The sequence below is a fragment of the Narcine bancroftii genome, chromosome 5 (assembly GCF_036971445.1).
Source record: "Narcine bancroftii isolate sNarBan1 chromosome 5, sNarBan1.hap1, whole genome shotgun sequence".
NCBI classification, from domain to species: Eukaryota; Metazoa; Chordata; class Chondrichthyes; order Torpediniformes; family Narcinidae; genus Narcine; species Narcine bancroftii.
The window spans coordinates 241,614,664-241,641,378 of NC_091473.1; the positions used below are offsets into that span (position 1 = coordinate 241,614,664).

Below are 26,715 nucleotides of genomic sequence, written 5' to 3' on the forward strand. Positions count from 1 at the left end.
GGTTTCTTGAGGTGGCCATTTGCCTGGATTCTGGTTAACAGGGGTTTTACTGGACATGGAATGAAGAAGAAATTCATAGGCTTGGTACCAAATCTTCAGACCTTCAGCTAAGAGAAGGACCAGAAAAAGCTGGGATTGCTTGTTCTTAGAGAAGAGAGGTTAGGGGAAGATTAAATCATTGCATGTAAATTTCTGGGTGTTGATTGAGGGTCAAATTTTCCCATTGGTAGTCAAGGAACCCACAGGAAGATGGAGTGCTTGTGATATGGAATTGATTGCCTGATATAGTGCATTTCAAAACACTTAAAGGTGGATAATTGCAAGAGCACAAAAAAGAGCTTATATTTATTGACCTCAGAATGTACCAAAGAAATTTATAGCCAGTGAAATATTTTGAAATCTAATAATTGTTGCAGAATTAAGAAACACACTTACCAGCTTGCACACATCAAGGTCCCACAAGCCTCTGCATGGTAATAAACATTTAACAATCTTTTTCATTCATTTTGCAAGGTCAGAATTAGCCTTTTGCTAATTGTATGCAACCTTTATCCTTCTTAGTAGATAAGGTAGATGTTTCAGATTTGAAGGACACTGCTGGAGAAGTCAAGGCAGGTAACTGCAGTGCATCTCATAAATGATCCGGACTGTAACCTCAGCAGTCAGTGGTGGAGGCAATGAATGCATATGATGAAGGACAGGATGCCAATTAGACTGGCTGTTCTACCCTGGCTGCTTCTGAATGTCTTGAGGGCTGATGCTGTAGAAAATTCCCTTGTTCTTCTTCACATTGTATAAATGGAACATATATGAATGCCTGAAAGACCAAGATCGTTGGTCCAATTAGCCTCCTCTATGTTATATAAAATATGAGGACAAACTTCTGCAGTAGGATGTCACAAATTAAACCCCCACTGGTATTGGAACAAAAACCTTCAGTGAAATCCAAATTGGTCAGGCAGCATCCATGGATAAAAATAGTGAGTCAAAGTTTCAAGTTGGGACCCTCCATTAAGATTTTTGGGTCCCAACCTGAAAGATTGACTGCCTAACCCACTGAGTTCCTCCATCTACCCTTTTATTCATTCAGAATTCCAGCATCTACAGTTTGGGGTTGCTCAAAATCAGATCGATTTTGCTTACATGGAATGCCTTAAGTTAAATATTATAACGCTAAGGTACACACTGTTTAAAACATTAATCATTTAATAAAAATGTGTTGGCAGCGTGGGTGATAATCTGGAGAAAGGTCTCAGCCTCTAGCAATGTGAAAAATATCAACTAATTATAACTGCCTCTCACCTGAAAAAAAACCCATAATTTATATTAAATGAGTTTAATTTTAAATATCATGACCCAAAATTGCTCATCAACCAAGGAAGATTCCAGTATTATAACAAAAATTTTACATTTTAAAACAGTAGAAGCCATTTTAACCCATGGCCCCCAATTACACCCAAAATTAACCTAGATTTGTTAGAGGTATACAAAATCATGAGGGGTAAATGCAAGTAGGGTTTTTCCACTGAGGTTAGGTGAGATGCAAACCAGAGGACATGGGTTAAGGGTGAAAGGGGAATTATTTATGGGGAACTTCTCCACACAGAGACTGGCGGGAGTGTGGACCGAGCAGTCATCTGAAATGGTGAATTACGGAAATTCGGTTTTACGAAGAAAGCCATGTTCGCTTTTACGAAAGGATTTGAATGAGTTTTTGCTTTTACAAAAAAACGCCTTCAATAGTAGTGAATGGGTCTTTGCTTTACACCATTTCGGCTTACGAAAGGTTTCCTAGGAATGCTCTTGTTTCATAAAGTGGGATATACCTGTACATGGGTGGGAGGGGTATGGAGGGCCATGGTCCGGGTGCAGGTCAGTGGGACTGGGGAGAATAATAGTTCAACAGGCCGAAGGGCCTGTTTTCTGCGCAGTAATATTCTATGGTTCTATACAGGACACAAAATCAAATTGCAGATGAACACCGGACTGAGTGACATGGGAGTGCAGAGCCAATTCAGACTATTCTATCAAGGCAGGCGAACACTTTTTTAAGATGAATTTCAACACGTATTCTTCCGTACAATCACTGTGTACGTGCCACAGCTTAGAGAGATATGGTTGGATATTTTCTTTGTTTCTCTGCTTGCCTCCTTTTGAAAAACAAACAAGGTGATGACATCAATGTGTTGATGGACCTTGAAAAGATTTGGTTGAAAATGACTCAGAGACAATATAATAAGGGAGAGTGGGCACATGGAAAAAAAATATAGAGAACAGTATGGTGAGTCAGTAGATGAAGACTTGTTTCGTATTCACAACCAAAATTTTTGAAGATGAATCACCTTTAAGACCTTGACGTCATGTCGGATGTTCCCATGGAAACAAATAAAAAAGGACCCGTTCTTCATGTTTCTCCTTCAGGTTATTGTCTAGATTGACATCATGATCTATGAAAGAATTAATATTTTTGCCTCTTCCAGACACTGGTTTCATTCTGTTTTTACAATTAATAATTGATGCTCCTTCTATTTTTAGCGCTGTTCCTGATCTGTGCTTAAGAACCAATTAGTCTTGCAGTGGAAGGGTGAGGGTGAGAGAGGTGGGTACCAAGAGATCTGTGAAATGAATGGTGGGAAAGGCATTTTTTTGCGGGGTGGGGTGGGGGGTGGAGCTGAAAGAAAGAAAGGGAACTGAGGGGGAAGGATCTGGAGCGCAGTGCTAATTTTTTTAGGTGCCAAAAATGATCATATATCCTAATATTATTAGTGGTATTTTACCTCCCACCAGCCACCCATCCCTCACCCTAATACCTGCTTCCGTAAAATCCCCTGTATTTAGAGTCAGTGTCAGATCAAATCTAATAGAGGGTGACCATGGTTGGGGGGGGGGGGGAGGAGGGAGAGGTTGGGGGTGGGCACTAGTCTATCTATGCAAAATAGTGCCTACAGCAGGGGTGGCCAATGCATCAAAATAAACAGCGACAAGGAGGTCTTGCGAGACCCGGGCTTGGTGACCACCATGTTGTATTTAGTGTCGTATAATTGAGAGCGAACGGTAGGATGAGGAAGGAGGACGAGTGTTCAGGTTCTTTCTATGTCCAGAATAGTGCTGGGGTGGGGGTGCTGGGGGTGGCATGACGCTGACCCTTTCTGTATTTAAAGTTAGAGGTTCCATTTTTTTGTCACATAATACTACATTTAGAATGTAACATACATGAAATTCTTTTAACTTTTGTCTACCATAAGGCAGACAGAGAGCTGCCACTTTGTCCAGCGCCCGGCACCCCTCACATATGTGGCTGCTGTTAAGTTCTCCACTGGCTAAAATTCCCTGCTTGTTTACTTTGCCTTTTCTTTACAGAGGCACTCTGGCGAGCTCCAGCAGCACTGCACCCCTGGTGGGTAGGAGAAGGAATGGAGGGCTGGCGGGTAGGTTGGGTGTGAATGAATGGAAGGGAAAGATGAAGAGTGGAAGGGTGGATGCAATTAAGGGAGAGAGTGAGGTTGAGGATAGCTTGGAGGGATAGCGGGAGCAGAGTAAAATGTGGATTCCAAACAACAGCAAACCTGTCTTTTAAAGTTACAACAAACCAGGTGGTTTGATCATTTCTCTCAAGATTTTTCAAAACCATAAACTAAACAATTAAAGAAAAGATTCTACACTTTTGGTTACAGACTAACAGTCAGAAGTTACATTAAGTAGACCAGGCACATACAGAACTAGAAGTAGCAGGCTGTGAGGTGTGGAAAAAAATAACAGATGCCAGGCTGTAAGATAAACAAAGGTATAATTATGGATCTCAGCCTGTGAGTCTAAACAGAATTTATTTAAAAGGAAGTAAAACATTAAAGTCTATAGACACTGGGTTGAAGTACCTCGATGAAGGACTCAAGCCCGAAACTTTGGTTATGTATCTTTATCTTTGCAATAATGTATAAAACCGTAGGTGATGCGGTAGAGGACCCATGATTCGGAGCCGAACAGGAGCGTGGGTATGACAACGGCTCTGTATACGCTAATCTTTGTGTGGTTTTTCAGTTGGTTGTTTTTCCAGACTCATTTGTTTAGTCTTCCAAAGGCGCTATTTGCCTTGGCGAGTCTGTTGTCTATCTCGTTGTCGATCCTTGCATCCGATGAAATGGTGCAGCCGAGATTGGTAAACTGGTTGACCGTTTTGAGTTTTGTGTGCCCGATGGAGATGTGGGGGGGCTGGTAGTCATGGTGGGGAGCTGGCTGATGGAGGACCTCAGTTTTCTTCAGGCTGACTTCCAGGCCAAACATTTTGGCAGTTTCCGCAAAACAGGACGTCAAGCGCTGAAGAGCTGGCTCTGAATGGGCAACTAAAGCGGCATCGTCTGCAAAGAGTAGTTCACGAACAAGTTGCTCTTGTGTCTTGTTCGGCTCATGGGTCCTCTTCCGGCATCACCTACGGCTCCTAGAACGCTTCCACCAGTGTTGTCTCTGCTCCATCCTCAAAATTCATTGGAGCGACTTCATCCCTAACATCGAAGTACTCGAGATGGCAGAGGCCGACAGCATCGAATCCACGCTGTTGAAGATCCAACTGCACTGGGTAGGTCACGTCTCCAGAATGGAGGACCATCGCCTCCCCAAGATCGTGTAATATGGCGAGCTCTCCACTGGCCATCGTGTCAGAGGTGCACCAAAGAAGAGGTACAAGGACAGCCTAAAGAAATCTCTTGGTGCCTGCCACATTGACCACCGCCAATGGGCTGATATCGCCTCAAACCGTGCATCTTGGCGCCTCACAGTTCGGCGGGCAGCAACCTCCTTTGAAGAAGACCGCAGAACCCACCTCACTGACAAAAGACAAAGGAGGAAAAATCCAACACCCAACCCCAACCCACCAATTTTCCCCTGCAACCGCTGCAACCGTTTCTGCATGTCCCGCATCGGACTTGTTAGCCACAAACGAGCCTGCAGCTGACGTGGACATTTACCCCCTCCATAAAGCCGCGAAGCCAAGCCAAAGAAGAAGAATGTATAATGTACACTGTTTGACTGGCTGAGTTTCTCCAGCACTGAGCTTTTACTTATAAGGATTTCTGCAGCCGAGCCCTGATACACTTGAACCATCAAACATTCTTGTCTTGCCTGCATTTATCTGATGATTGACAACCTTCACAAACTAATTTCAGATGATACTTCCTGTTTCATAAGGGGCAGTGTCCACAATAATACTGATGCATTCCAGAATGTGAAATATTGAATGTCAATGTCGAGAAGACCCAAAGATATTGCAAGCCAACCAGCAGATAGTTGGTTTCTATGGATACTTGCAGGCCCAGCCAGGGTTTGACCTGGCAACATCTGCATTTGAGTGCAACAAGCAATGAGGTAGTAAAGTATCATATATTTTTTGAAGTACATACAGAAACTGCAAGCCTACTTGGTTTGTGTAATCTACCTATCTAAACTGTGCATATTATATGAATTTTATGTATAGTTTATATTTCTTGGTAGTTTAACACAATTTCTATTATTCCCCCCTCTGCGTCTCCTGATTTGGCAGCTATTAATTACGTCAAACTCATTTTAAGATAGGCCTATTGTTGCTGATTGGTTATATATTCAGAGTCCAAATTGTAACTCTTTGAGATGCTGTTATAACCTGTAGCTCTTCTACTGCAAGGTCTGGCATTCAAGTCCCTCTCCTCTGAATACTATGCTCTCCACCACATGCTGTGGGCTCTGTGCGTCCCTGCATATGGTGAAACATGTAGAAATACAACGCTGGAGAAACTCAGCCGGTCAAGCAGTGTCCATTATAGCAAAGTTAAAAATACATCATCCACATTTCAGGCTTAAGCCCTTCATCGGGTATGGAAAAATGTTGGCAGGTCTCCAAATAAAAGAGTAAGGAAGGAGGCAGTTGGAGAAGGGAGGGATGGCACAGCAGCAAGCAAGGGGAGGAGGGATGATTGGGTGAATAGGGAGGGAAGGGGTTGGAGAGCTGATGGGGGAATGGACGGGAGGGGGAAGGGAGAGCAGGTTAGCAGAAAGTGGGAGAAGTCCATGTTAATGCCATCCGGCTGGGGAGTGCTCAGATGGAAAATCAGGTATTGTTCCTCCAATTCTTGGCAGAATAGTAAAAGGCCAAGCCTGAAACATCAATTACGTATTTTTATCTTTGCTATATAAGGAGTTTCTCCAGCATGTGTGCCATGGCATCATTTTGACTTCAACTTTTCGTTCACTATTTTTATTTATTGTTGTAAGGTGGTTTATACGAATGTTTGCTCTGGAGCAAGACAATGAATTTTGTGACTTGGACATGACAATAAATTCTAATTCTGATGCTGTCTGATACGTTGCATCACAGACCATATGATTTATTGCACACATGCTTAAAAATGCTGACATGATGCATGTTACATACATCGGATATTGCACTCTTCAACATTGTGCACGATGTACAACAAAATATTGTATCTGAAACATCAGACTATAAAAAGTACTGAATCAAGAACTGAACTATGTGTTCCTCTGCACCCAATATTCTATATCATGTATTGTATTGTATGTTATATATCAAATATTGTGTACTGCACTTTTAGAAATGATAGAACATTTCAGTAGAGTGGATATTAAGATTTTTTTCACTGTAGCCATGTGTCACAATCAAATTCTATCAATTCAGACCATTCTGACACATTAAAGTTCTTCTGCTAAATTTTCTCTTCAGATACTTGGCTTAGAATCTTATAATATAATTCCGTTGCTATGATACAACATAAAAGATCGTGTTGCAAGGTTATTTTGAGAAGAAAGATCTTGGGGCCCATATCTATAGATCTCTCAAGGTTGCTGGACAGGTGGATGGGGTAGTTAAGAAGGCTTATGGAATGCTGACCTTCATTAGTCGGGGGAATAAGTCCAAGAGTTGAGAGAATATATTTCAGCTCTATAGAACTCTGCTTAGACCACATTTGGAATATTGCGTTTAATTCTAGTCAACTCATTACAGGAAGGATGGGGAAGCAATGGAGAGAGTGCACAGGAGATTTAACTGGATATTGCTTGGATTGGAGAACGTGTCTTTTGAAGCATGGTTATCAGAGCTCGGGGTTTCCACTCTCGAGCCAAGAAGGATGAGAGGTGACTTAATAGAGGTCCACCAGATGATGAGAGGAATAGAAGGGTGGACAGCTAGCATCTTTTTCCCCCCAAGGTGAGAGTAGCAAACACCAGAGGATATCTATACAAAGTGAGGAGAGGAATGATTAGGGGAGACATCAGGGCTAAGCTTTGTACACAGAGAATAGTGGGTGCCTGGAATCCAGAGCCACAATGTAGAAATTTAGATTCTCGGCTCGGGGTCTGGATACCTTGAAGGGTGTTGCTTTAAGTTTTTCCCATTCGAGCTGACACATATTAATCACAATCTGCCTGATCCACAATGCAGTTCAAGCCAAGTGCTGACCATCTGTTCACAGCAGAGAAAGGCATTTGAAATATTCCTACAAATTACTCCACAGCCACATGTCGCTTGGAAGTCTTGGGTATATATTCTGAATGAGCATTCTGGGAGCTAACAACATTGAGGTTAGATCCAGTGGCAGATTAACCATTAGGCTGCTTAGGCTGAAGCCTAGGGGCCCGGAGGGTAAAGGGGGCCTGAGCTCCTAATTTTCAGCCAACTTAGTAAAGGGTAGCCCGGTCTCGGTTCATAGTTTCACACTTACTGTGCAGGTGAAGCCAGTGACTGTGGAGTGTGGGCAGAGTTGGCGTTGCGCCGTTGCTGGGGTGACACTCGTGGTGGTTTCTGGCAGCTGGCGGAGGCACTGTGGTGGGAGGACGATTTGAGGTATGTGCAATCCTCCACCTTTCCACCAAACGATTAGATTTCTAACATCCAATTTGGTCAGAGAGATGTTAAAAATCTGATTGTTTGGTGGAAAGGTGGAGGATGATTGGGGAGGGGGTGGGTTGAATTAAAGCACCTCAACCAGAGCGCTCAGAGGCAGTTAAGTAATTAGTGGCTGACTGGTGGGCGCTGCTGGGTGATTGAATGAGAGACCTCCTCTGTGACGCCCACCAGCCCCACCAGTGCTACTAACTGCCTCCAGGCGCTTACCGTGTGAGTTATGATATGCCTTTTTCAGTTCTTGGAGGGCTCACACACTTCAAGAAACATGCAGAGGTATCCATAAATGAGGTGTAGAAGTCCCTTGGTTATGGGGAGAGATTGAATCCATCACCTTTCAGAGAGTCACACAAGGTTTTATGGAGGCTTTCACGATAATGTATGGCTATGAGTGAATGAACCCTGATCTCAGGGGCAGAATGTTCTGATTTAAGGTAATTAATGTCAGAATCACAAAGGGTCACTACGGATTTTATTTACCTCATGAACCACTGTGATCCACATCCCACAGCCTGAAAAAATGGGGTACTTGGGGAATATTTCAAAGTTAATAGGCTGAGTTTGAGTGTCCCAAGGGTATGGTGGGGGGGGGGGGGGGTGCGGAGAGACCGGAGAAGGGGGGCAAACTATCTTTGTTCCCTGAAATTCTCTGCTGTCTCAGCCTATGTTTTGCCACGAAGACTGGGGTAAAATCATCACCTTTCAATGCAAACTGCAGTCGCCTCTCCATTTCCCGAGAGCCTCTCACATCCTGGTGGTGTCTCGGGTTAAAATGCTCCATAAAAATAATCTTGTTCTTGCAAGTCTCCTAAACGAACAGAAATATGCCTGTGCATTTTGAGGGTAGTATTTAAGATTTAATAAATCTGAATCAATCAACTGAGAAGCTTTTAATCATATTGTCAAGGCATGCGCAAAACTCGACCCTGGACAGAGTGTTCCCTTTTAGTCAATTTAATTAGAGGAAAGGTTAGGCCTACCCCATTCAACATCCCAAAATGCATCAACTTACACTTGGTGGGATTGCTGTTCTGCCTAACTTTCCATATCCTGCTGTAGCCTTAGATAATCTTCCTTGCTATCCACTTCACCACTCACTTTTGTGTCATCATAAACTTACTAACCATACTTGGTTGCAGTGTGGAGTATCATGTGACCTCTCTGGAGGGAACCTGATGGGAAGCCACCATATCTGTTCATCAAGGTCAAGACTACCCATGCTGAGCACTCAGCTTGCAACAAGTTGCTACTGGCTCTGTTAGCTTACCTGGGCCAGACCTACTGACTATCGGGGGTGTAAAGCCTTTTCCCTGAGGAATGAACCTGACCTCTACTGCAGGTCACAAACCAGAGCCATCGCTGGAGAATCAATGCTAAGGTGTGTGCCAGAAATGGGTGCGAGGATTTTGTGATGCACACTAACGAACGACCATTTTACTGTGTTTCATCTTTCCAATTAATCTTAGTGCTGTACCTGCACTGGGTAGAGGGATGGTGGGTACTGCTTCTGCATCTTTTCTCTACACTATTTTTAGTGTAGTTTGTAGTCATTACCTGTTTAATTGAGCCCCATGCGACTGTACTGCATGTACTTGTATGAATGTGTAAATGTGTGTGATTCTTAGTGGCAAATTTCCCTCACAGTCAAATAAAGACTTTTTGATATGACAAATCTGTGTCCTGTCTCTTTGTTCCTTACACAATACTGCTACATTCATATTCAAGCCCTTAATATATATCTCAATCAACTATTACGAGTTCCTGTCTTAGTAAAATGGGATTATCACTGTAAGGGATAGTATAGACAGGAGGAACTGAATGGTCACAGTAACATTTAACATTTCACACAAGCACCATGACAATACAAGTCACAGCAACAATTCGATACATTGGAAAAACTGAAGGAAGGTTTGTCATAGTCTGTTCCAGATTTGATAAATTTGCAAAGACATTGTGATTTTGCAGGGGAGAACCATTCTGATGCTGAAGAGAAAACAGCTTTTTGAAGCAGCTCGTGGCCAGCCATTTTGTGGAATTCAGAGCAAAGCATGCTCTGTGAATGAATGGGCCTTTTCGGTGGATTGACCTGCGCCAGGAGGGTCTTTTGGGAAGCAAAGTACTTCATTTTGATTGCAACTAACAGTGAAGGTCATTTGGAGAGACCGCTCCATTTTGAGTGTAACTAACAGAGAAGATCACTTAGAAGCTTCCTGTAGGACCAGGAGTGTTATGACCAGCGCTGGTGTGGATGGAGAATTCTTCAAATGCAATACAAGAAAAATACGTGAGCCTGTAGCAGCCACAACTCCAGTCTTCCCATCAGTCCAACATTAAAGGATTTCAATCCCATCTCAATCCAATTAGGGCAGTGTCCTGGGTAAACTTGTACCTCTCACTTTGTTCATTTTAGATTGATCACAATGTTTGAGCTACCGAAAGAAAATAGACACACACACCGAGAGCAGTTCAGTTTATACAAATCTTTATTACAAATTCTAAAGCTGATATCAAACTACAATATGCAAGCCCTTCCCAATTATACTTATCAACGCCTGGACTGGTCCCAACTGCTGAAGTGAGGCAATGACCGCACACTTGTAGTAGGGTGTCAGGGCGCCAGTAGCAGCTTCTCCACCTCCCCCGACCAGGACGTTGGCTGGACTCTAGAAGTTCTTCTTCTTGCTGAGAGATGTTGCCACCTCTCGGAGAGTCTCAAACTTCAGCAGTGGGACCATGGCTTATATTACCCAAAAACTGCTTACCCAAGCACCTATTCCCAGCACAAAAAAAGAAAGATAAGCGAGCAAGCTAGCATGCCTAGGCTTCTATCGAATAACACAACTTTCAGCTTATCACTTTGAATTCAATGGTTTATTTTGCGTCAAGGCTAGGTCTCTGGCAGTCTGTGACCAAAACAGGCAGGAAGATTAAATGCCCTTGGTATACAGATGTCCTTTTGTCAGACAACTGCATCTCTGAGCCCCATGGTGGAATTTAGCTTATGTCTGCTGATTCTTAAAAACAAGCAGGTTCTCGGCCTTGCAGAAGCAAAGCCTGCAAAAGTAAAAAACATGTTTTAAAGCTGAAGCAAAAAACATGGTTTAAATCCTCCAATACAGGCAGTCATCTGTCTTTTCACATTGCAACAACAATAGCATATTCCTTATGTTCATAGCCCAGGAGTAGAATCTAAAATTGGGTAATGCCAGCCCCCCCCCCCCTCCATTATTTCTTGTATTCTGGAGCTATCTTTTACTCAGTCTAGATTTTCTTTTGCCCCGTATATGACATAATATTGATTTCAATATGTCAAAAAGGACTTAGAAATAAATATTGGTAGTGATAGGAATAAATATAAAAATTTTGGTAAAATATTCATTTTAATCAACTTAATATGACCAGTCATTAGTCAAAGAAAGTAGTGACCATCTGTGATAATACAGATCTATCACCAATGTATATAGTGTATATAGTTACAGTATCTAGACTGTGCTTACAGCAATTGGCTGAGAGCTAAGCCATGCCTACTGTCTGGGCCTTAAAGGGTTGTGTCCCTAGCCAGGTCGGATCATTCTGGACTGGTCGGCCACCTGTGAAGAGCTCCTGTCTTTTGCTAATAAAAGCCTTGGTTTGGATCAACAAGTCTTTGATTCTTTCGATGAGTTCTACACCATCCGATAGGAATTAATTTCGTTTGGTTAACTAAGACTGCAAAATTTTCTTTGAAAAGATTTTTTAAAGTTCTTAGTTATTGTAATACCTAAATATTTAAATTGTTCATTCACTATTCACTTCAATGGCAGTAGTTCACTCTTGTGTAGATAAAGTTTATAACCTGTGAACTTGCTAAAACGTGAAATTAACAACACTATACCTGATTATACATATCCTGAAGATAGAACTAAAAAGTAGAAGGTCATCCACATATAGGGATAGACTATATTCAATAAGTCCTCTAAACAGATCTGTAAACTCTTGATTTTCTCACAAAGCTATAGCTAGTGGTTCCAACACTAAGTTGAAGAGCAATGGGCTAAGGGAACAACCCTGTCTCATGCCTCATGGTAATTTTAAAAAAAATTGATTTGTTGGGAATTAGTGCAAATTGAGGCCATTGGAGATGCATATAAAAGTTTTATCCAATGGATAAAACCTGGATCAAAATTAAATTTCATAAGGTGATGAATAAGTATTTCCATTCTATTCCGTCAAATGTTTTTTTCAGATCTAAAGATAATATACTTTCATAATTATAAGAAGAGGGTGAGTAGACTGGGTCTTTATTCATTGGAGCGTAGAAGGTTGAGGGGGGATTTGATAGAGGTATATAAAATTATGAGGGGAATAGATAGAGTAGATGTGAATAGGCTCTTCCCCTTGTGGGTAGGAGAGATTAGAATGAGGGGTCATAAGTTAAGGGTTAGGGGGCAAAACTTTAGAAGTAACATAAGAGGAAGCTTCTTCACTCAGAGAGGGGTGGTTGAGTGGGATGACCTTCTGGAAGAGGTGGTTGCAGCAGGGTCAATTTTGTCATTTATGAGGAGGTTGGATGAATACATGGACGTGAGGAGGTTGTAGTTTATGGGCAGGGAGCAGGTAGGTGGAACTAGTGGAGTTCACTTAAATCACTGTGGACTAGAAGGGGCCGATATGGCCTGTTTCCGTATTATAATTGTTATATGATTATATAATGTTCAATAATCTACGAATGTAATGGTAGGAATGACTGTTTCTAATAAAACTGCCTGGTTCAAATTAATTATTCCTGGTAAGATATTCTCTAACCGATATGCTAAAACTTTTGGTACTATCTTAATGTCCACATTAAGTGAAGAGATCGGTCAGTAGGATGCGCATTCTTCTTGATCTTCGCCTTTAAAAAAAATCACAGAAATAACTGCCTCACTAAAAGAAGGAGGTAGTTTTCCTTCTCAAAAAGAGTCATTCAGTACCAAGCTTAGACGTGGGACATGTTGTTTGGAAAATATTTGTAAAACTCCATCTGGACCTAGGGCATTATCTGGCTGTAAGGAAGATATTGCCCTCAGCAATTCTTCTTGTGATAGTGAGGCATTCTTTATTTTACTGATATATTGTCAATGTATTTAAATGATCTAAAAAAATCATTAATCAAATTATATTTGTTATTGAATTCAGAAGAGTAAAGTTTAGAGTAGAAATCTTTGGAATGTTGTTTATTTTAGAATGATCAGTAGATGTTGTACCATCAGAAAGCTGCATCTTGTTAATTTGCTTGTTAACTGACATGGCTTTCACTTGGTTACCCAGCATTTTACTGGATTTCTCTTCATGAGTATAGAATTAGCTTTTGGTTCTTGATATCTGTTGTTCAATCGAGTGTGTGAAGAGTAGATTGAATTCAGTGTTTAGTTCAGTTCTTCTCCTAAATAACTCTGGACCTCTATTTTGGGCAAATTGTAAGTCTATCTGTTTGATCTGCTTGATTGAGTCCAATTTTATTCCCTGGACTTTTTATTTTTATGAGCTGTACAGGAAATAATTTGGTCACGAAAATAGGCTTTGATAGTATCATAAACCATTAAATTAGAAACATTTGGGGTTGAATTACTGTCAAAGAAGAATTGAATCTTGTTTTCTGAAAAAGTCAAAAACTCTTTCCTTTTAAACAATATGGTGTTAAATCGCCACTGCTTTTTGATACTTGGAGTATTTGGAAATTCGAAAAAAAGACACTGGAGCATGATCTGAATTGACTATATTTTGACATTCACACGTTTTAACCAAATTAATTAATTGATTATTAATGAACAAATTAATCTATCCTGGTATAGGATCCATGGATGGTTGAAAAAAAAGAGTAATCCCTACCTGTAGGATTAAAAATATTCCTTAGATCTGACACTCCCATATTAGATAAGACTGTATTGATAAAGCCGATTTTAAGGAATTTACCTTTCTATTAGAAGAATGGTCTAAGATTGTGTTCAAACCACAATTAAAATTTCCACCTAAAATTAGTGAGTATTGGGATAAGTCCAGTAAAAGGTCAAAAAATGCTGATTTATCCACATTTGGAGCATAGATATTTGTTAAAACAGCCAGTTTATTTTGTAATGTCCCAGTAAGAATGATATAGTGCCCTATTTTATCCATAGTACTATTATGAAGTATAAATGACCACATTTGGTGGGATTAGAATGGAGACCCCCCCTGATTTTAGCTTCTGTAGATGAATGATAATATTGCCCATTCCATTTAAACATTGGTCTCTTTATCTGCATTTTTGATATATGTTTCTTGGAAAAAACGTGATGTCTGCCTTTGACAGTCTAATATATGCAAGAACCCTCCTTCACTTTATGGGTCCATTAAGCCCCTTCATATTCCATGAAATAATGTTAATAGATGCCATCATTCAAAAAGTATTTTAAAGTAAATCAGAAATATATGAATGCACTGGGACATGCTTCCTCTTCACCACTAAGGCTGCAATTCTGAATCTCCACCACATAACAAGCCTCCCCTATTTTAACCATGATGTTAATCCATCTATAATTTTCATTCTCTGACTGCCTCTGCTTCCATTTTCCTTCCAGCTTTCCAATTGTAACTAAATGTTCTAATGTATCTCTTCACATGAGATATCCAAAGAATTTTGATTGCTGTTTTCTGATTCTTTTAAGTAATGTACATTTTGCTTTCATTCTTTGTAGAACTTCTTCATTTGTTATCCTGTCCGTATATGATATGCACAGCATTCTTCAGAGAAATCACATCTCTGCTGCATTGATTCTTTTTTCCATTGCATTTGTGATGGTCCATGACTCGCAGCCATACATCAATACAGGAAGAATGTAGCAGCTGAGAGTTCTAAGGCAGATGTCAATTGCTATTTTCTTGCTCATTATGATGTTTCTCATTTCTATAAATGCTGTTCTGCCATTGCTATTTTTGTTTTTATGTCTATTTCACATTTGCCATCAGACGTTACCCATGATCAAAGGTCTTGAAGCTGTGAACTTGTTTCAGGATTTCATTTCTCAATACAATCTTACAATTTGGAATATTAGGTTCTTTGATATTACCTTCACTTCAGTTTTCTTTTTGTTTAAAGTTAGGCCAAGTTTTTAACTCTCTGTGTTGATGGTAAATGCTAATTTCTGTAAATTTACTTCACTGTTTGGTCATTATTAGTTGTACCCAAATTTCTCATTTGCTGAATGACGTTATGAATCTAATGTCTCATTGCTGATTACCATAAAGCTATTATATTTCATAATGCTTTATTTGTGGGATAATTCTTCCAGACCAATACCTCCAGAGAGATTAAGCTTCCCCCAAAATAATTGTGTCTATTTTCTTCCTCTCTCATCCTGTTTTTTTTTCTTTCTCTTGACTTCCACTTCTTCCAACTGTGTGTTTTCTTCTTCTATTTATTTCTATGTTTACTGCATCCATTGGTTGCAAGGGATTGAGCATTCCTCTGAATCTCTGTTTGTCTTTTCCCACTTGTATAAGCTGACAACCCAAACTGAATCACAACAGGGCAGCAGGAGTTTGTTGAATATTACCGGGCATGACTCAGTGACGTGAGGAGATAATTGGAGAAAAAGTGTCGCAATGACTCAATAGCTTTCAGGGAGTGAAAGCCACTAAAGGGTTGTGTCTGGGCATCCTTTCAGATGTTCAATCAACAAGAAATTGTCCTGTTAGTTGAACAAGTTGAAGCCACACTTTGGTTTGTACGTTTTGGTCCAGGCAGAAGGCTCATTCAGGAGGATTCAATTCTTTTCGCTGTTTGAACCCAGTAATGCATCAGAAATTTGTGGTAGAATGTGAAAATCATCCTGTTCCGCATCGGACTTGTCAGCCACCAACGAGCCTGCAGCTGACGTGGACATTTACCCCCTCCATAAATCTTCGTCCGCGAAGCCAAGCCAAAGAACCTTTTTGCAGTTTTCAATTTATCAGTTCAGTTCAATGGTGATTTTGATTAAAACTGTTGTGGACAGCGATGCTATTTTTGGTTCATGTTCTCAACCTCCCTATGGGAATCTTCAGGAAGCTAAGATTAGAAATCAACCACAACTAACACTCCCTTTTATCCACATCAGCCTAATTGTACATTGCACAATGCAGTCTTTTCCCTCTAGTGATTTAGCTAGTTAGCACAGTGTGGAACTGTCAGGCGGGCAGTCTGGGGAAGTTCAGGGTCAGTTCCAAGTGATGATTTAGCAGAGTTTGAATGATCTTTAGGCCAGGATTGTCAGGGAATTTATCACGGTTCCTGCTTTGATGACTGGAACATGTTTAGGGTCAGAATTAAGGTTAACAGTTTTTCCTTCCTCAGGAAGTTCTGCACAACACTTGGTATTTTAAGAGATGTGGGGCCTTTGTGAAGTTGAAGAGAGCAGCTTCTGGGATCATGTGAAGGTAGTAACAAGAAGCAAGGAGGGGTGGTGATCACTAGTCTAAGAAGACCACTCATAGGAAAGGACATGGATGACAGAGGGAAGACATAACTGAAGGGCTATGAGAAATCATGGGTAGAAAACCTGATCATGTCAAGGATAGGTTAAAATTCCATCAGGAACACAAATAAATGTTTGAAAAAGATATATATTTTTTAAATTAATTGTCAAATGAAAAGTAGGCGTAATGTGAGAGGTGTGAGGCTTTGAGGCAATTTAAGGGGATTTTTTTTTCACTTTGCATATAGTTAAGAGACTTTAATGGGCTTCCTGCAGAAGTGGTCTCACAATATTTAAGAAATATTAATTGTCAAATGAAAAGTAGGCGTAATGTGAGAGGTGTGAGGCTTTGAGGCAATTTAAGGGGATTTTTTTTCACATTGCATATAGTTAAGAGACTGTAATGGGCTTCCTGCAGAAGTGGTCTCACAATATTTAAGAAACATCCAGACAAGTACCTGAATTTCCAAGTCATGGAAGATTATGAACCAAACATAGATAAATGGGATTAGTACAGTTATAGTTAGTGGGATGGACTTAGTGGGCCAAAGTGCCTTTCAGTGCTGTACAATTTTAGGACTCTAAACCTGTTCCACTAATGCAGTGGTTTTTAACCTTTTTCTTCCCATTCACATACCACTTTAAGTAATCCCTATGCTTTGTGATTAATAAGGGATTACTTAAGGAAGTATGTGAGTGGGGGAAAAAAAGGTTGAGAACCACTGCCCTAGACCCAATTGTTACTGAAATACTTTGAGAAAAATTGTCATTGGCCTATTTCCTTTGGAGTTATGAAACCGTGCACGTAACAAGTCAATTAGGTATGATTAAAACAGTGATTTTCATTCTTTTTCTTTCCACTCACATACCACTTTAAGTAATCCCTTACTAATTACAGAAAACTTATAGCATAGGGATTGCTTAAGATGGTATATGAGTGGAAAGAAAAAGTTTGAAAATCACTGCTCCAACCCAAGAGCCAACAGGGCTAAATTCAGTGTGCAGGCAAAGAGCTGGTTAATTTTATTCATTCCTTTGATCCATTCCTGGGAATGAAAGAAGGCTAACATTCATTTTAAGTGTATCCTTGGCATTCTTTTTTTAGCTAGCCCACTCATATCACAACTGGTAAAAGTTCTCTGAATTAATGCATCTAGTGCGGACCTACATCAGATCTACAACCACATTGAATCACACGCTGTGCCTTCGGAGTCAAAATGTTATTTGGAAGTTGCGAGTTTCTCAGTAGATTTGAGAGTTTATATATAACTTGTGGAACAGTGCAAGTTCTTTTCAGAATAATATGCCCAGTGTTCACTTTAGGTAAAACCTCCACTTAAACTAATTTAGAGAATGTTATCACAAGACAGAGATCTGGAAGATTAGTTATCACATCTGATGCCATCAATGCAGACAAAGAAAATCTCTCTCTCTCTCAACACTCTCTTTTTCACACACACACACACACACACACACACACACACACACACACACACACACACACACACACACACACACACACACACACACACACACACACACACACACACACACACACACACTTTTTATGGAAAGATGCTTGGAACTTGGCCCAGATTTATTCAGCATTTTCTATTTTTATTTTATGATGTGCAGAATTTTGCTTTTGGAAAATGAGAAACTGAGTGGACATTTCACAGGGGATTGACCCTGTATTGAATGTGCCCTGAAGTATTGAACTGCACGTTTCACAAACATTTCTATGACTGATTCCACCTGCATTGAATTCGCCCATTGTTATTGAATGAAGATCTACCGGGACCAATGCCTGAACAGGGCGCACAAAATCAGTGAACCGGTGCGGACTCGAAAGGCCAACATGGCCTGTTTCCGCTCCGTAAATGGTTATATGGAAAAATTTAAAAAGGACCTCAGGGACAACATTTTCACACAGAGGAAGGTCCGCCAGAGGATGTGATAGAGGCGGGTACAATTGCAATGTTTGAAAGACATTTAGATTGGAAATGTTTAGAAGGATGTGGGCCAAATGCAGGCAAATGGGTCTAATTCAGATAGTCAAACTGGCCGATATTGAAAAGTTGGGCAGAATGGTTTGTTTCCATGCCATATATAGTGGAATGACTCCATTTACCAGGAGAGTTCTGAGCCCTGTTTGATTTTCAGTCCTGTTTCTGTCAAGGGAGTGTCTTTTAGATAATAAGGTAGACAGCAGCTAATATAATGCATGGTAACGTACTGTCACAATGAAAGGAAGCAAGAATGAGGCATAGAAGATGCTGAACTGTAATAGTTAGTTTTGAGAGGTTCTCTTTCAAAAACCCAGCATAGGTAGGATCGGGAGAAGTATCTCCTGTATACTATGACATTATGATTCTCAAATGAGGAAAACAACAGAAAGAACGGTGAGTAATTTTGGAAGATAAGTATTTCCTCTCTCATGCTTGTGCATGAATACAAATAGCTTATAAATATAAAAATACCAGCTATCAGGATGAAATATACCCACATTATGTACAGAACAAGTTCAAACAAAGTAAAGCTTCCTGTATTCTGCAACAGCAAGTATTCCTAGGTTGCAAGAGGCACATTTTGGGCGGACAACTTTTGCTACTTTCTTCACAGTTCCATTTGAACATTGGCACCAGTTAGATTTCAGAAGAAGGCTTTGTCCCACCAATATACCTTGCTCCTGTCCTTCTCTAACCCTTTTCCCCACTCCAGCCAGTTTCCAATCCAAACTCACAATCTTTCTAAGTGCATTTCTCATTGCATTGTACTGAATTCTCCATATCTTAGCAATATGGGGTTAACATCCATGGAGATTTGTTAAGGTTGTTTCAAGAGCATCTCGATTTGGCAGAGGAAAGATTCTTCACAGGCTCCCTTACGTAAAACGAGCCAAGTTTCACTGTCTCATGTCATCACCAACAGAACCCACAGCATTAAAGTTGAAATCACAGGAACAGAATTTAGTTACACATTCTCTTGAGATTGAACCACATGACAATATGGTATAGGAAAAGAATTAGTTATAAATAGCCTACTTAGCAGTATTGCCGTGTGGCGATACTGTCATTTAGTCAACAACAATAAATCATTTCTTTAAGGCTTGTTTGATCCAACTCGTCTTAATTCCAGTATTTGTGCTCATTGCTAAATGAATGTCAGTTCTGTAATTTTATTTAAATCCCAGATCACCAGTTATTTAAATTTATGTTTGCAATTGGAATTTGTTTGGATAAAGATTTGTTGGACGGACCAGAACATTTATTAAAATACCTTGTATATGATTTTGCTGTTTGCTGGTCTTTATATCCAACTTTTTCCATTTTCATTTCAGATTGTTTGCATTCATAATATTTTGCTTCTTATTTGCTGTAGAATTTCCCCCAAAATTTTCTTTACATTTAAGAAAAATCAGTTGAAATGTTCCCTTTTAGTTTTTTTCCATTTTTATTTGTATTGATTCCCTTTTCATGCATCTTGAAATTAATTTAGATTTATTGAGTGGTTGGATTGTCTATTTCTATGAAAAGAACAGCAAGAGATTAAATTCATTGATGAGGCTGATTCCAGTTCTCACTGCACTGGGGCTTTAACAGCTACATTCAAGGAAAAAGATGAGCAAAGATTAAAAATATGTTTCGGGCGTAACATTTAGTTTCTTGGCATCTGGCATAGACCCATTATCACATCACTGACAACTTCTTATAATAAAAGAAGAATATTCCCATTCCTCAGATGCAAAAGAGGTCTCTGGCCATATACAGTAAGGTTCAGGTTGATAAATGATAAATAATGTTTGCATTTCATGCATGGAAGACTACAAACACCTCTGGCCAAGAATAAGCCTATTCATCTCCCCTAGGCATTAAAAAGTAAATATTTGAATTTATATTAATACCTTCTTGACCTCAGGTAGTCTTAGTACTGTTTCACTATGAATTTCAGGCAATTTCATAATGCAGGAAACACAACAATCACTTTACCCATGGTGAAATACCACAAGTATCAATAATTCATAGAACATTACAGCACAATACAGGCCCTTCAGCCCTCGATGTGGTGATGACCTATCTTCTTCTTCTTTGGCTTGGCTTTGCGGACGAAGATTTATGGAGGGGGTAAATGTCCACGTCAGCTGCAGGCTCGTTTGTGGCTGACAAGTCTGATGCGGGACAGGCAGACACGGTTGCAGCGGTTGCAGGGGAAAATTGGTTGGTTGGGGTTGGGTGTTGGGTTTTTCCTCCTTTGCCTTTTGTCAGTGAGGTGGGCTCTGCGGTCTTCTTCAAAGGAGGTTGCTGCCCACCGAACTGTGAGGCGCCAAGATGCACGGTTTGAGGCGATATCAGCCCACTGGCGGTGGTCAATGTGGCAGGCACCAAGAGATTTCTTTAGGCAGTCCTTGTACCTTTTCTTTGGTACATTCCTACCAAATATACTAAGCCCATTCTACTTGTAATCCTCTATTTTTCTTTCATCCGTGTGCCTGTTGAAGAGTCTCTTAAATGCCCCTAATGTTTCAGCCTTCACCACCACCCTTGACAAGGCATTCCAGGCACCTGCAACTCTCTGTGCAAAAAGTATTTACCCCTGTTGTCTCCCCTAAACTTTCCTCCCTTCACTTTGTTCAGATGTCCTCTGGTGTTTGCTATTCCTGCTCTGGAGAAAAAAAAAAGCACTGGCTCTCCACCTTATCTATGCTTCTTAGAATCTTGGAGACCTCTATAAAGTCCCTTCTCAACCTTCTTTGTTCCAAAGAGAAAAGCTCTGCTAACCTTGCCTCATAAGACATAGTTTTCAATCCAGTCAATATTCTGGTAAATCTTTTTTGTGCTCTCTCCATAGATTCCACATCCTTCCTATAATGAGGTGACCAGAACTGTACTCTTAGCGTGGTCTCACCAGAGACTTGTAGAGTTGCAACATGACCTCTCGACCTTTGAACTCAATTCCCCTATTAATGAAGCCCAGCCTTCTTAACTACCCTATCAAACCTGCACGGTAATCTTGATTTAATAATGATTAGATAATATCTTTATAGTTAGAGAGTCATAGAATCATACAGCATGGAAACAGGATCTTCATGCCATCAAATCTGTGCTAACAATCAAATAACCACCTCATTTATCTAATTTTATTTAGTCCTATCCCCTGAATTCTACTGCTCTAAGGACAATCTACTGTGACCAATTAGCCTACTAACCTGCACGTCTGGGCGAAGAATCTTTTGGTGTTGATTATATGATAAACTTTGGCCAAGAATCCAAGGTCATAATCCCATTTTCCTTTAAAATAGCACTCTGGGATTTTTCGGGTCCATTTGAGAGGGCAGAGTATTGGTTCAGCATCATCTTGCAAAGATGGAACCACTGATGATACCCCATCTGAGGTTTTTATGCACAAGCCTCAGGAGTGTGGCATGAAACTTCAGCACAGAAAGGTATCAACTAATCCATAGATGCTACTGAATGAAATTCCCATCACTAATTCTCCCGAGATCATCAATATCCTTGGGTCACCACTGACAACAAGAAACTTAAATGGACAAATCAGATAAATCTTCTGGGAAAAGGAGGAAATCAGAAGCTAAATATTTTGCAGTGAGTGGCTTGCCTTTTGATTATCTGAAGTCTTTCCGACATATACACGGCACAGGTCAGTAAAAGGATGGAATACTCTTGACATATACGGGTCAAGGAACAAAAATACTTAGGAAGGTCATCACTTTGCTAAAGCCAGTTTTTGGAACCCTATTCGCCAGTTAAAATATTATTCCCTTCCATCACCAATGTGATACATGTCACCTACTGGATGAACCATAGAAACATTCCCGACCTTCCAAATTCATGTTTTTCCAATCTAGAGAGAGAGCAAACAGTAGCAAAAAGCTGGAGGTACTTTAATTGTAAAATTCTACTCTAAGTCACAGATAATTCTAATTTGGAAATACTTTGTTATTACTTCATCGCCTATAATTTCAAATCTCTAAACTCTCTACATAGCAGCAATGTATACTTTTGCTCTATGGATGGCAATTATTGATAAACATTGCTCACCAACACTTTTAGAAGAAAAAATAAATAGACTCAATAAATTCAGGTTTTGTTAACAATGCAAAGTGGTGTAATAGCACAGCTAGTAGAGCCATTGCCTCAATCCCAACCTGTAGTGCTAATCCATGTGGAGTTTGTCTGTTTTCCCTGCGAATATGTGCATTCCCTCTGCATGCTCTGGTTTTCTCCCACTTGGGTCTTGGCAGTGTGGGAGGAGTGGGTTGGTTGATAGTCAACGCAGACTTAGTCAATTGAAAGGACTGTAGGCCTGGCTCTCTGAGCATTGGACATACCAGCCGAATGGCTGGGTAAATATCAAAACCCTTTCATGGATACAACATTTCTATTTAATCTCTTGAGGTACAAGAAGTGGGGCATGGTTAGCGTAATGCTGTTATGGTGCCAGCGACTGGGATTTGAATACGGCACAGTCTGTAAAGAATATGAAGTCCTTCCTGTATTTGTGTTGGTTTTGGAGCTTTGATTTCCTCACACCCTTCAAAAACATACAGGGGTTGGAGGCCAAGGGGATCTTTTACTGTGCTGAATGTATGTCTAAATGTCAAAGAAAAAGGGTCCTGATACAAAACAATAATTATCCGCTTCTATCTATGGATGCTGTCTGACCCATTGAGTTCCTCCAGCTTCTCATTGCTTGTTCATTTAATCTCTTTGCACAAATGCTTTATATCCATTCTATGCAATCATCACCTCCAATTAACATATACTTTTTTCCTGTAACAAACATTACTTGCCTATACAGGTACTATTTTCTCCCACGGCCAATGTATGATCTGCCTTATTAATCCATTCTGGCAGTTTTCTTTACCCAATTTGATCAACCACTGAAGCAACAGATGGTAAATGTTTGATTCGGTGCAAAAGTTTGCAATGATCTGTTTTCATATTTCAGATTTATGGTCAGAGTACATACATCACATCACATCACATACAACCCTGAGATTCTTTTTCCTGTGGGCGAGGGTGAACTACCACTTATTGGTAGTGCAAAAAAAAAAACTGGACTCAATGTACTAGTGTAAACAAATAAAGAAATATAAACAAACGGAATGTGCAATATCGAGGGGAAAAAAAAATCAAAGAAGTGCAAAAGTGAGAGTCCTTAAATGAGTCCCTGAGTTGGAGAAACGCACTGTGCAAATGTTGAAATTTCCAACTCATTATACAGTTGGCTAAACTACATTTGTGCTATCAATTTGAGATCAAAGAATTGTCTGCACAGTGTTAACATTGGAGTAACAAAAGCCTGACAAACTGGATCTGATACAGGGGTTGGATCCAAAATACCATTACAATAAACAAGAACAAATTAAAAAATAAATAAAAGTTTAAAATTGTAAATGTTCTCTGAAGTTACACACGAACCTTTGGTGAAGATGGGAGCAAATAGTCAGACGGTAGATTGTCTTGGTTGTGTTTTGCTCATAGTAGCTATTTGAATAAAGTTGTTTGAATAAAATGGGATCTCCTAGGATGAAGAGCTGGTTGATGCCACTTGCCGTTGGGATAACTCTCTTAAAGTTTTTCCTTATCCCTGCTTAGTATATTATTAAGTATTTTAGTAAGGCTCTATCTGTAACAGGGTTGGGGGTTCATTATGATGTTATTGTTCATCTTACAGGCAGCTCCGTGGAGGTTGCAGATCTGAGACGGTTAAATGTTTTCAAAGAATATGACTGAAAACAAAGTAAAAAGCTTTAAACTTTATATATTCATGCAAGTGAAGTTTGTTCAGTGTAAGTACAGTGTAGTACTTTTGTCTTTTAAACTGTTTATTCTAAATGCAGGTGTATTAGTTAAGCATTGAAAGAGTGAGTTTCAAGCAACTAGAAAACTTCTTTGTCCAGCATCTACCAATCCCTGTAGGTGCCGGATACAGGGGGCTTTACTGTATTAGCGTTGTTGTGAAGTGAAACCATTTCACATCTCACTTAAGATTTAATGTAATTGCAGTGTGACATTCACTGGTTTACCCATCTCACTTAGTTTGTTTAGTAAGTTCAAATGGATGCATCTACACTGTGTCGACACTCAGAAGGCCATTTTATAGAGATTCTCCGGCCTTATGTCTCAGGACTTACATCATAAATGCTCCATGAGTGATTCCAAGGCGCCAACTCAAATCCCTCTTCAACCATGTGTCAGAGGAGGAGTGGAGCACTCTGCCACCCATCATAAATGAACTGCTGCTGTAAGCGGCTGGCTAGGGGCAGACTGATGACATTGCGATGACGCTGTCAACCCTTGACCCAAGAGGCACTACCAGGGCTTCCACGGTGATTGGTGCTGGGGTTAAGGTTCCCTGATGCCACCCGGAAATGTCCTCCTCATTCCCCCTCTGTCCTTCGCTCCTTCACCAAGGCTGAGGAGCAGGAGGGCAGCAAGAAGCTGGAGAGAGCCAGAGGCCCAGCAGTGTCAAGGAGAGTCAGAGCCTGCCGAGCCGCCGGGGCCAGAGGGCAAAGGTACCTGGGTGCTGAGCTCCATGGCCCAGGACGAAGGACAGATGCTGAGGAGTGGAGACAGAGAAGTAGAGTTGGGGAGTCCGATGGGTGCAAGAGCCGGAGGGGCAGTGTATATCTAAATGTCCGGCAGGAGCATTTCCAGCTGTGTGGGGGATTACGGGTAACGAAGATGGTCATTGCTCGGCGTGTTTGTTAGACCTCATGGTGATGGGTAGCCCTGCCCCCCATATGCTCTGGAGCACTCTACTAGGCGCTACTCTTCATAAAAGTGACCCAGGAGCAGCTTTTTAGGGCTGCTCCATAAAATGGCAAGTTCAAATTTTTATCTGTGATGGAGTCGGCCTCGAAGCAGAGGCCCGGCATAACACCACCTGGAGTAAATGGAATGGGAGAGTGATTCAGCTGTTTATACCTGCCTAGGTGAATGTTCCTACTTCATTCATAAAATACCATTATGTACAGCGGGACAATTTATCACCGGCCTTAACCATATTCCAGTGTAATGTAATGGAACTTAAAAGGATTGAAATTCATACAATGAAGCAAATTGCTCTCCCACTTTACCCCTTGCCTGCATAAATGCATCATAAACTTGGCATGTGCTAAGACTTCTCCTGGACACCTCATTAGCATGCAAAATCTCACTTGAGAAAAATCACATCCAGAAATTTTGTTTGCAGAGTGATGGTTGCTATGACAATGCTCGGGATTTTGCAGCCGGCTGAGCTAACACTTGAGAACCAAAAGACCTACGTGCCCCTTCAAGCCTATCTGCACCAGTCAATGTGTGGTGAGGTTGTCTCCGTCTGTTCCACCTTCAGTCAGAGAGTGAAGGTGGTTCAGTTCGGTGCTGCACCTGGAGTTTAGAGGGCATGAATCTGAATGATCAAATTCTGCTGGAGATTGATACTGGTGTTTGAGGTTAACATATGCAGTGATCAGCAAAGAACCTACTGATGGATTCTCACTAATAGTTCACTGCATTACTAAAACAAGAAAGAGAGAGTTTTCAGAGAAATGTGCGATATTCATTTCAAGGTCACACATTCTAAAGAAAGCCACCATCTTCAGCACTAAGAGTTCTTCTTTCCCAATGGAAGGCAGTGCAGAGAGGCAAGAGAAGAGAAAGAATAATTAAGAATGAAAAAGTAAAGTATTTACAAAAAAGGATAAAGCAGAAATGTAGAAAAGTAACGGAACCAAATGATTCTGGTGGTGACGATTAGTTTATTTGCTAAAGGCTATAGGAGCCAAGATTCCAAAATTAAACAGAAACATTTACTCATTGCTTGTCTTAAATGTGTAAGATACTGCAGAAAAAGTGGGTGGCTAATGGGAGGAGGGAGCGAGGGGTTGAAGAATTTGAGAGGAAGGAATGTCAAGTCAAGTTTATTGTTATCTGCTTGACAATCCAACAAAACAGCATTCTCTGGTCCTTGGTGCAAAACACATATGCACATAACTAGACATTATAGACTTGCATGACAAACAATATATATTCAGGACAAGTATTCATATATACAGTGGTTCTCAACCTTTTCTTTCAATTCATATAGCACTTTAAGTAATCCCTACGCCATCGGTGCTCTGTGATAAGTAAGGGATTGCTTAAAGTGGGGTGTGAGTGGGGAGGGAAGGTTGAGAATCACTTCTCTAGACTCAATAGTTCATGAACTATTTTGCATGAGATAAACTGCCATTGGCCCATTTCCTTTGGAGTTCAGACATAATGAGTCAATGAGGTACGATTAAAACAGTGGTTTTCAAACTTTTTCTTTCCACCCACATCCCACCTTAAGCCATCCCTTACGAATCACAGAGCATTGGGAATATGT

At 40.5% G+C, this 26,715-nt stretch overlaps 1 long non-coding RNA gene across 1 annotated transcript in view; it reads right to left on the minus strand.

The window, feature by feature from the left end:
• Positions 1-469: 469 nt before the first annotated feature.
• Positions 470-26,715, minus strand: part of LOC138762961 (uncharacterized) — a 53,873-nt gene continuing 27,627 nt past the window's right edge. Inside the window, exon 3 of the long non-coding RNA XR_011357266.1 lies at positions 470-817. This is a non-coding gene — a long non-coding RNA (uncharacterized lncRNA). The remainder of the gene's footprint in view (positions 818-26,715) is intronic.